Below are 9,982 nucleotides of genomic sequence, written 5' to 3'. Positions count from 1 at the left end.
CATCGCGAGCGTGGCGGTTCCATGGTGTAATGGTTAGCACTCTGGACTCTGAATCCAGCGATCCGAGTTCAAATCTCGGTGGAACCTACACCGTTGGGTTTTTATGTTTTTTTTATCCTGGCCACGCTTTTATAATTCATTTACTTATTCACTAGGTGACTGTACACCTACGGTATATGTGTCCTTGAACTAAGTAGGGAGAGAATGTCACAAAATATTATCTTTGCCCGGGAAAACCACATACCTTTCCCTTTTGGATTCTGTACTCTGTCACCTAGGTATCTCCTAAGTAGCCTCTGCTCTTCGCCTTTTTTTTTTTTTTAACCTGGGCCCTCTTCAAAAGCTTCCATGAAAGTTGATTCCTTTTGCTAGAATTTTCAACCTCCAACTTCATTCAAGGGCAGGCACTTCTCACTCCTTTTCTCCCGAAATCTCTCAAACCTTCTCCAGACGTCATTCAGAGAACCTCGCCCACCCTCCTCATCAAGATTCATCAAGAACTTCTTGAACCCTATTTGTCATCCTCTAAGCTAAACCTGGTTACATAATTATTTCATTTAACATGCAGAGCAAAGGATGGCAATTTCCATTTTAGCAGAGATGTGGATGGGGAGACTCAAGTGATTTGCCAAAGATCATGCAGCAGGGCCTCCCTGTATTTGAAGACAGTTTTTGTAATGCCAAAAAGCTTTTCCCATTTATTGTCAAACCCCACTACCACCTATATGCAATTTACACTTTTGGGCAAGAGTGCCCGTAGTAAGCAGAGTAATGGCTCCCCAAAGATGTCCACTTCCCAATCCTTGGGCACTGTGAATATGCTAGGTTACATGGCAAAGGGGAATTAGGTTGCAGGTGGAATTAAGGTTCAAATCAACTGACTTTAAAATAGGATGATTATCCTGGATTTTCCAGGTGGGCCTAATGTCCTCTCAAGTGTCCTTAAAAGTGTTAAAGGGAGACAGAGGAGGTCAGAGTGATGTTGTGTGAGAAGGCCTCAACCAGCCCTTGTGGCTTTGAACATGGAGAAAGGGGGCCAGAAGCCTAGGAATGCAAAGGCTTGTAGAAGGTGGAAAAGGCACACAAAAAAAAAAAAAGAAGAAGATGGAAAAAGCAAGGAAATGGAGTCTTCCCTAAGGCTCCCAGAAAGAACACAGCCCTGCTGACACCCTGATTTTAGCCCAGTGAGACCCATGTCAGACTTCTGACCTATAGAGCTATAAAATAATAAATTTCTGTTGTTTTAAGTCACCCAAGTTTGTGGTAATTTGCTACAGCAGCAATAGAAAACTAATACAGTGCCATTTTCAGTGCTTTCCATGACAGTATAAACCAAGAGAAGGTTTACCTAAGGCCTAGATACTGCCTTGTGCAGGAGTGGTCATTATCCACACTGGGGGAGATGCACAATATTAGTCAAGCAGCTAAATATTATGTTTACTACAGAGTATTTATAAGACACAGTCCCAGCACTATTCAGGCGGGTAGACAAGGTAGACCCAAGAAAGGTGGAATATCAATAACAGTTCTGAAGGAGTAACTAATGAGAGTTCTGGCAACAAATGCCAGAGTTCAGAGGGACTGAGATGACTAGGAAGAACTCCCCAGAAGAGGAGGAGCCAGCATTGACTCCTGAAGGAAGAAGCAAATAAGGAAACTCATTTTGGGAAGTGGAGGAAATTAGATGATAAGAGCATGTTAAGCAAGGCCATTAATGCCAGAGGAATAATTATGAACTTTTTCCCTTAAGTCATTGTTTCTCAACGTGTATCCTGAGAAGGTCAATAAATAGAATTCCTCAAAAGAAGGATTGCATGCTCAAATAAATTGAGAAGCACTATACACTGTCTCCCCGCCTTTGAAGTTACCCTAGCACTGGTGTTTTAATGTCTAAATATTCCACTCTGAAGAAAAAAGTTTTAACTGTATTGAACACAGCATTTCCCAGATTCACCTGTGAACTAAAAAAGAACAGAGTATCATTCATCGTCCAGTTATACAAGGGTTAAGTCACAACCCATTGCAGTCACCCACAGTGCAACAGTGCACCCTGAGGAGAATTCAGGATGAAAAAAACTGGATGAGGCATTCTGTGCTTTGGCTAAACAGCCCCTAGATAATTAAGATGCTTATCTGAGGAAGAATTTTAATGACCTCAGATTCTTGCATCTTCACATGCATAGAAAAACACTAAAATCACTAACTTGAGATCTGTTCTTTGTGATTAGCAGTAATCCTTAGCCAAGATCTGTGCTTTGCTATATGTATTTCCTAGCCAAAAAATTCATATGTATACTGGCTCCTCCCCTACCTCTTTTTTGTGTGGTACGCGGGCCTTTCACTGTTGTGACCTCTTCCATTGCAGAGCACAGGCTCCGGACACGCAGGCTCAGCGGCCATGGCTCATGGGCCCAGCCTCTCCGCGGCATGTGGGATCTTCGCGGACCAGGGCATGAACCCCTGAACCCATATCTCTTGCATCAGCAGGCAGACTCTCAACTACTGCGCCACCAGGGAAACCCTCTCCTATCTCTTAACTGCAGTTTCTCAAAGCTAGTGAGAGTCTGTCTCCCTGGCTATAGTCCTCAATAAGACCTTGAATAAAACTTAACCTCACAACTCTCACGTTGTGCATTTTTCTTTAAGTTGACACACCAAACCACAGAACTCTTTTCCCATGGAACACCTGTTAGCATCCCTCTGAACACTTTGGGAGAGCCATAAAAGATTTGTGGGCAGAGGGGTGATTGAAGTAAACTTAGTCTTAGGAAAAGTAAGCTGTCTGTGGACTGCAGGACTGGGGTGAAGAAAGACTGGAGGTGTGAGTATCAGTTAGAAGGCTATTGAGGTTAACCAGACACAAACTGGTGTAGAAATAGAAATGAAGTGTAGCTATAGGAATAGAGAAGAAAGAAAAATCAAAGGCTGTTGTGGAAAAATTGGTGAATGGATTCCATGGACATAGAAGAGAATTAGGACTTTACTTGCTTGTTTTGGGGAAGAGGGCTAGTAATTGCTTGATGTATCTTTTTTTAATCTCTCAAGAAATATAGGAACCTAAAGTAAATGACTTAACCTATACAGAAATGTAGATTAAATCCTTAAAGTCCTCCTCCACTTCAATTCCTCCTTCAAACCCAGAGGTAACTGCTACATTTTCTTTTAATATATATAAAATCAGGTTGTGTGATAAATTCCTCATCTTAAAAAATCTTTCCACACTAGTCCATATAGATTTAACTCATTTGGTGCATAGATTTCCTTAGCAAGGATATACCATAGTTTGTACAACCATTCCCATTCCCTAACCCATGGATATGGCAGATACTGAGGATTCACTAAATTAAAACCTATTCCTAAAGTGTTTCTTCCTTGCCCACCTCCTCCTTAGAGGCTAGAAAAGCAAATATTCATTTTCCCAGCTACCCTACAATATTTTATATACTAGTATAAAAATATACTAGCAATATCTTGGATTTCCCTGGTGGAGGAGTGGTTAGGATACCCAATGCAGGGCACACGGGAAGATCCCACATGCCACAGAGCAACTAAGTCCATGCCCTGCAACTACTGGGCCTGCGCTCTAGAGCCCACAAGCCACAACTACTGAGCCAGCATACTGCAACTACTGAAGAGCCCACGCAGCAACAAAGACCCAACACAGCCAAAACATATATATATATATATATATATATATATATATATATATATACACTAGCAATATTTTAAATTTTTGCCCATCTGGTTTGCCCAATAATTTCCACTTCTCCGATAACCAGTGAGTTGTAAACATTTTCTCCTATGTTTAATAGCCATTTATATTTCTTCTGTGAATTGCCTGTCAATATCCTTGGCCATTTTCTTTTTGGGTTGTTTATCTTTTCTTATTGATGTGAAGGATCTCTTTATATAGTCTACCTTTTAATCCTTTGCCTGTTATATATATATGGCACAAATACTTTCTCCAAATCTATCACCTGATTTTTAATTTTATTAATGATGCTTTTTTCCCATACAGAAGTTTTAAATTTTTATTTAATCAAATCTCTCTCAGTCATTTCTCTTATGGTTTCTGAGTATTGCACTTTACGTACGAAGGCTTCCTCTCCCTTTGAAAAACAGCAAGGTTTTTCAAAAAATTTTTTTCTTCAAATATTATTTATAAATTTTTTCTCCATCTGAATTTTATGTATATTGAGGATCTAAATTAGTAGATCTAAATTAATTACTAGTAGGGATCTAAATTAATTCTTTCCAAATGGATAGCCAATTGTTTCAAAATCATTTATTTTAAAAGTCTATCTTTTTTCCCCACTGTTTGAAATGTTTAACTTCTTATAAATAAATTTCATACAAATAAATGTCTATTCTTCAATCTTCACACAATACCTCTGACAGCCAGAGAGGAACACTGCTCAGATGTCCCTTCAAGAAAGAGTCTGGGGCTTCCCTGGTGGCGCAGTGGTTGAGAGTCTGCCTGCTGATGCAGGGGACACGGGTTTGTGCCCCGGTCTGGGAAGATCCCACATGCCGCGGAGCGGCTGGGCCCGTGAGCCATGGCCACTGAGCCTGCGCGTCCGGAGCCTGTGCTCTGCAACAGGAGTAGACCACAACAGTGAGAGGCCCGCATACCAAACAAAAAAAAAAAAAAAGAAAGAAAGAGTCTGTTGTGAGAAGTGTAGTTGGCTGACAGTCTTCAGTTGCCACACCTCCAAGACCCACTACAACATTCACCCTGAAGCCACACTCCCTCTGGACTTTTCTCAAACAAGAATTGAGCACAGTGGGGATCCTACAGCTGGACCAGTTCTGTCCAAAATGGGGCTCTTCTAATGAGCAATCTTTCTCTGGAGCTCTCCATTGGCCTGGCTGAGATTTTTCTCAGAATTGCATTATAGTCCGAGGCTCTTCCTATCCAATCCTCCTTCCTTCCATCTCTCCTTGCATAGGTATTGGACCTAAATTGTGGTCTGAAGGCCCTACTTCTCCCTTTTGTCCTTCACATGTATTTTCCCCTAGTGAATCTCTTACGCTTCTAATTCATCTGGTATCAGCTTCCAGAGGACCTGACCCCGATACAGTCCCACTGGTCAAGTTTTCTATTCCTATGCCAATATCATACTGCTTTAGTATGGCTTTGTAGTCTATTTTGATGTCTCCATGTGGTATTAAACGAGTAAATATTTGTATAGGGCTTAGAATAGTGCCTGATGCATAGAAGGAACCATACGTATTTGATAAACAAAAATAAATATGGCAACTTCCTCTCACTGTTTTTTCTTTCTAAACTTTGACTATTTTTAGAGACTTTCTTTTTCAGATGAAACTCAGAGTAAACTTCTTAAGTTCCAAAAAGATTCATATTGGGGTTTTGATTAGGATTTCACTACTCATCATTAAAAATACCTTTTTCAGGGACTTCCCCGGTGGCGCAGTGGTTAAGAATCTGCCTGACAATGCAGGGCACACAGGTTCAAGCCCTGGTCTGGGAAGATCCCACATGTTGCGCAGCAACTAAGCCCACATGCCACAGCTACTGAGACTGCGTGCCACAACTACTGAAGCCTGCGTGCCTAGAGCCCAAGCTCCGCAACAAGAGAAGCCACCGCAATGAGAAGCCCACGCACTGCAGCAAAGAGTAGCCCCTGCTCTCCGCAACTAGAGAAAGCCCGTGCGCAGCAACGAAGACTCAACACGACCAAAAATAAATAAATAAAATAAATTAATTTTAAAAATAAAAAAATACCTTTTTCAGAAATGAAAGATAGAATTTGGACAGGAGGTACAAAAATATGAGATTCTGCCTATGAAGACACAAAAAGAGAGAGATCTGAGGTTTAATAGCTATTTGGAGGAATGATCAATAGAAAAGGGGAAGGATAAAACACAGAAAAAGAGCAAAAATGTTGACATTAGTTTCAGGCATGTCTAATTTTAACAGTTGGTAGAAAAACCAAGAGGAAGTACCCAGTAAGAAGCCTGGAAATACAGATTTAGAAATGTCTTAGGCCTAGAATATGTGGAAGAAGCAAGATCTGGAATATATCTCATCTTCTACAGCCTGGGAGGCAACTCTAAATGGTTGTTGAAAACAAAGTGGGGACTGATAGGTCTATGTTTAAACTCCAGCTCAGCCATTCACGGGGTGGTGTATCACTTTTAATAATTTACCTAATCCTGCTAAAGCTTGGTTCCTTAGCAACAAAATGTGGACAAATGTGACTGAAATAATATATGTATAGCTCGTACCATGCCTGGCACATAGCAAATGTTCATTAATGCACTGGGTCTCAACAGGGGTCAGTTTTGACCCCAGGAAATTAGATAATATCTGGAGACCTTTTTAGTGTGCCACTGGGAGGCACCACTGGCATCTCGTGGGCAGAAACATCCTACAATACACAGGACAGCTCCCACACAACAAAGAATTATCTGAGCCAGAATATCAATAGTGCCAAGGTTGAGAACCATGAGTTAATTGTAAGGATTATCTGGAGGCCAGGCCAAGACCTATGATGGGATAAGGGCAGGATGCAGTGAACATCACCTCTCCATTCTAGCTCATTTTCCAAAGGTTGAACTTATTCCCCAGACCTCAGGAAGGATGTCCAGGAGAGACATACCTCTCTTCAGTATCCCATAAACAGAGCCCAGGGACCCTCCAGCCTGACACAAAATACTTCCATATGTGGTTCTTATTTGTTAAGTAAACAGACCTCAGTTTTCTATTTCTTGACCCAAAAGGATTTTTATAGTGTCATTCACTTTATAACTATTTGTTAAACTCTACATATCAGTTTCATGCACTTTTTTGTAGTGACATTAGGTTTATTTCACAATAAAAAGAATTTTTTTGAGAGAGAGAAGTAAACAGACCTAATGAAGTGGTGATATTTGTCTTCTGTGCTTTTTATCTTTTCTATGCGTATACTATAAGGTAATAAATTGTGCACAAGATCAGGAAATTCTCAATTTTGATTATCTGGTTATAGTCACTAGAGCACCAACTAGTCTTAAAGAAAGAAATGGTTAAAAAATATTTATAGGGCTTCCCTGGTGGCGCAGTGGTTGAGAGTCCGCCTGCCGATGCAGGGGACATGGGTTCGTGCCCCGGTCCGGGAGGATCCCACATGCCACGGAGGGGCTGGGCCCGTGAGCCATGGCCGCTTAGCCTGCGCGTCCGGAGCCTGTGCTCCGCAGTGGGAGAGGCTGCAACAGTGAGAGGCCCGCGTACCGCAAAAAAAAAAAAAAAAAAATTATATATAAATATATTTAAGTTATATATTCATATATAAATGTACAAAAATACATGTATATTACAAACAGCTTATTATTTCTAACCAAATGCTATGTAGCTCAGTCATAGATTTTTTTTCCATATCATGAAATCTGAATCAGAATAACATCTAACTTTTATTTTAACAGTTTACTCTCCACATGTTCTTGCGTTTTAGGTTTGGTACTCATAGATCATAAGTCACATGGCACAGTCATCTTTCAAAAATTAAAAGGAAGGACATCAAGAGAGTGAAAAGATAGAAAACAAACTTGTGGTTACCAAGGGGGAAAGGGGGGAGGTATAAATTGGGAAATTGGGATTGACATATACCCACTACTGTATATATAATAGATAACTAATAAGAACCTACTGTATAGCACAGGGAACTCTACTCAATACTCTGTAATGACCTATACGAGAATAGAATCTAAAAAAGAGTAGATATATGTATATGTACAACTGATTCACTTTGCTGTACAGCAGAAACTAACACAACATTGTAAATCAACTACACTCCAATAAAAATTATTACTCCAATAAAAAAAAGAGTGAGAAGATAATCCACAGAATGGAGAAAATACTTACAAATCACATATACGATAAATGATTAATATCCAGAATTTATAAAGAACTCTTACAACTCAACAATAACAAAGAAACAACCAAATTCAAAAATGGGCAAAGGACTTGGATAGACATTTTTCCAAAGAACATTTACAAATGGCCAATAGCACATGAGAAGATGCTGAACATCATTAGTCATTAGGGAAATGCAAATCAAAACCACATGAGATACCACTTCACACTCATTAGGACGGCTTTTACTAAAATAACAAAAAACAAAACAAAACAGAAAATAAGAAGTGTTGGAGAGGATGTGAAGCAGTTTGAAACCTGTACATTGCTGGTGAGAATGTAAAATGGTATAGTTGTTATGTTAAACAGTTTAGTGGTTCTTTTAAAAGTTACACTTACAATTACTATATGATACAGCAATTCTACTCTAAAGAAGAAAAGCAGAGACTTAGATAAATGTACACCAACCTTCATAGCAGCACTATTCACAACACAAGGCGGAAGGTAGAAACAACACAAGTTCTATCACAGATGAATGAATAAACAGAATGTGTTATATACTAACAATTGAATATTATTCAGCCTTAATAAGGAATGAAATTCTGATACATGCTACAACAGGAATGAATCTTGAAAACATTACGCTAAGTGAAATAAGGCAGGAACAAAAGGACAAATACTGTATGATTCCACTTACATGAGATACTTAAAATGTGTAAATTCTTACAGAGAGTAGAGTAGAAAGGGAATAGGAAGCTATTGTTTACTAGGTACAGAGTTTCCATTTGGGATGATGAAAAAGTCCTGGAAATGGATAGTGGTGAGGGCTGTACAACATCATAAATGTATTTAATGCCACTGAACCACTTTAAATTGTTAAAATGGTAAGTTCTATGTTATGTATATTTTAACACACACACAAAATTAAAAGGAGCCAGATCTCAGTTTTTAAAAAATGGACAGAAACAGGAAACAGAAGGTCAGGATAAAAGCGCAGATAGTTGCGGAAGACTGGGGTGGGCTACTATGAGTTCCTCAGTGTTCCCAGGATTCCTGTCATTCTGGGGCTGTTTGCCTTTTTCCTGACAGCCTCCCAGAATTCCTGTGAGCTAGCTGGCTTTCTAGACCAAAGTTAGCTTGTTCATCCTCATCTACACCTAGCCCAGAAATGACAGCCCCTATGGCCTATGAAATTCCACCATTACAGAGTAAGTTCTTTGGATGAGTACCAGTTACCAGCCCCCTTCCATCCCCACACTCCTACCCTGTGCTTGTGTCTACTACTGCCTCCCAGAAGAGTGAACTGGCTTTGGCATTGTGGGACTCCACCAAGCCCAGGCAATCTCCCATGTGAATAAGAGCTATGCTCACTCAAAAGAAAAGAAAAACCTAGCTGACCACCAGAGTCTCATTTTTGTTTCTCAATCATTTATTTGGGGGAAAAAAAAAACTAGACCTTTTAGTAATTTAAAAATAAAAATACTACAACACTAAATTGGGTCAGGGTGAGCAAAAAAGAAGATAAAGGTGACCCTAGAACAGAGGAATAATTACTATACGGCCTAGTCAATCCACTCCTAGGTTTTTATCTAAAAGATGTGAAAACATGTACACATATAAAAAGCTGTACATGAATGTTTATAGCAGACTTATTTGTAATAGCAAAAACTGGAAAGAGCCCAAATTTCCATCAACAGCTGAATGGATAAGCAAATTTTGGTATATCCACATAATGGAATATTACTCAGCAATAGAAAAGGAACAAACTACTGATACACACAACGAAGTGGATGAATCTCAAAATGATCGTGCTGAGCGAAAGGAGCCAGAGAAAAGGAGAGTACATAATATATGATTCCATTTATATAAAATTCTATAAATTGCAAACCAACCAAAGAGTAGAGAAGGGAGAGAGAAATTAAAAGGTAAGAGGACATTTGAGGGGATGCCGAATATGTTTGTCATCTTGATTGTGGTGATGGTTTCACAGGTGTACACATATATCAAAATTCATCAGATTTCACACTTTAAACATGCAGTTTATTGTATTGTAAAAATAAATAGCAGGAGAGAAAACACAAAAGCAGACAAAAGGTTCTCCCTCATCTCCAATATTCTTGAATGCAA

At 39.5% G+C, this 9,982-nt stretch overlaps 1 non-coding gene across 1 annotated transcript; it reads left to right on the top strand.

Annotated features, from left to right (window-relative positions):
- The first annotated feature begins 15 nt into the window (after window positions 1-15).
- On the top strand, window positions 16-87 carry TRNAQ-CUG (transfer RNA glutamine (anticodon CUG)). The gene has a single exon. It is a non-coding gene; the product is annotated as a tRNA-Gln (tRNA).
- The last annotated feature ends 9,895 nt before the right edge of the window (window positions 88-9,982 follow it).

This window comes from Aethalodelphis obliquidens, unplaced genomic scaffold (assembly GCF_003676395.1).
Source record: "Aethalodelphis obliquidens isolate GAN/ISIS:26980383/991018 unplaced genomic scaffold, ASM367639v1 scaffold26, whole genome shotgun sequence".
In the NCBI taxonomy this organism is placed as follows: Eukaryota; Metazoa; Chordata; class Mammalia; order Artiodactyla; family Delphinidae; genus Aethalodelphis; species Aethalodelphis obliquidens.
This window is presented reverse-complemented; position numbering and strand designations above follow the sequence as displayed.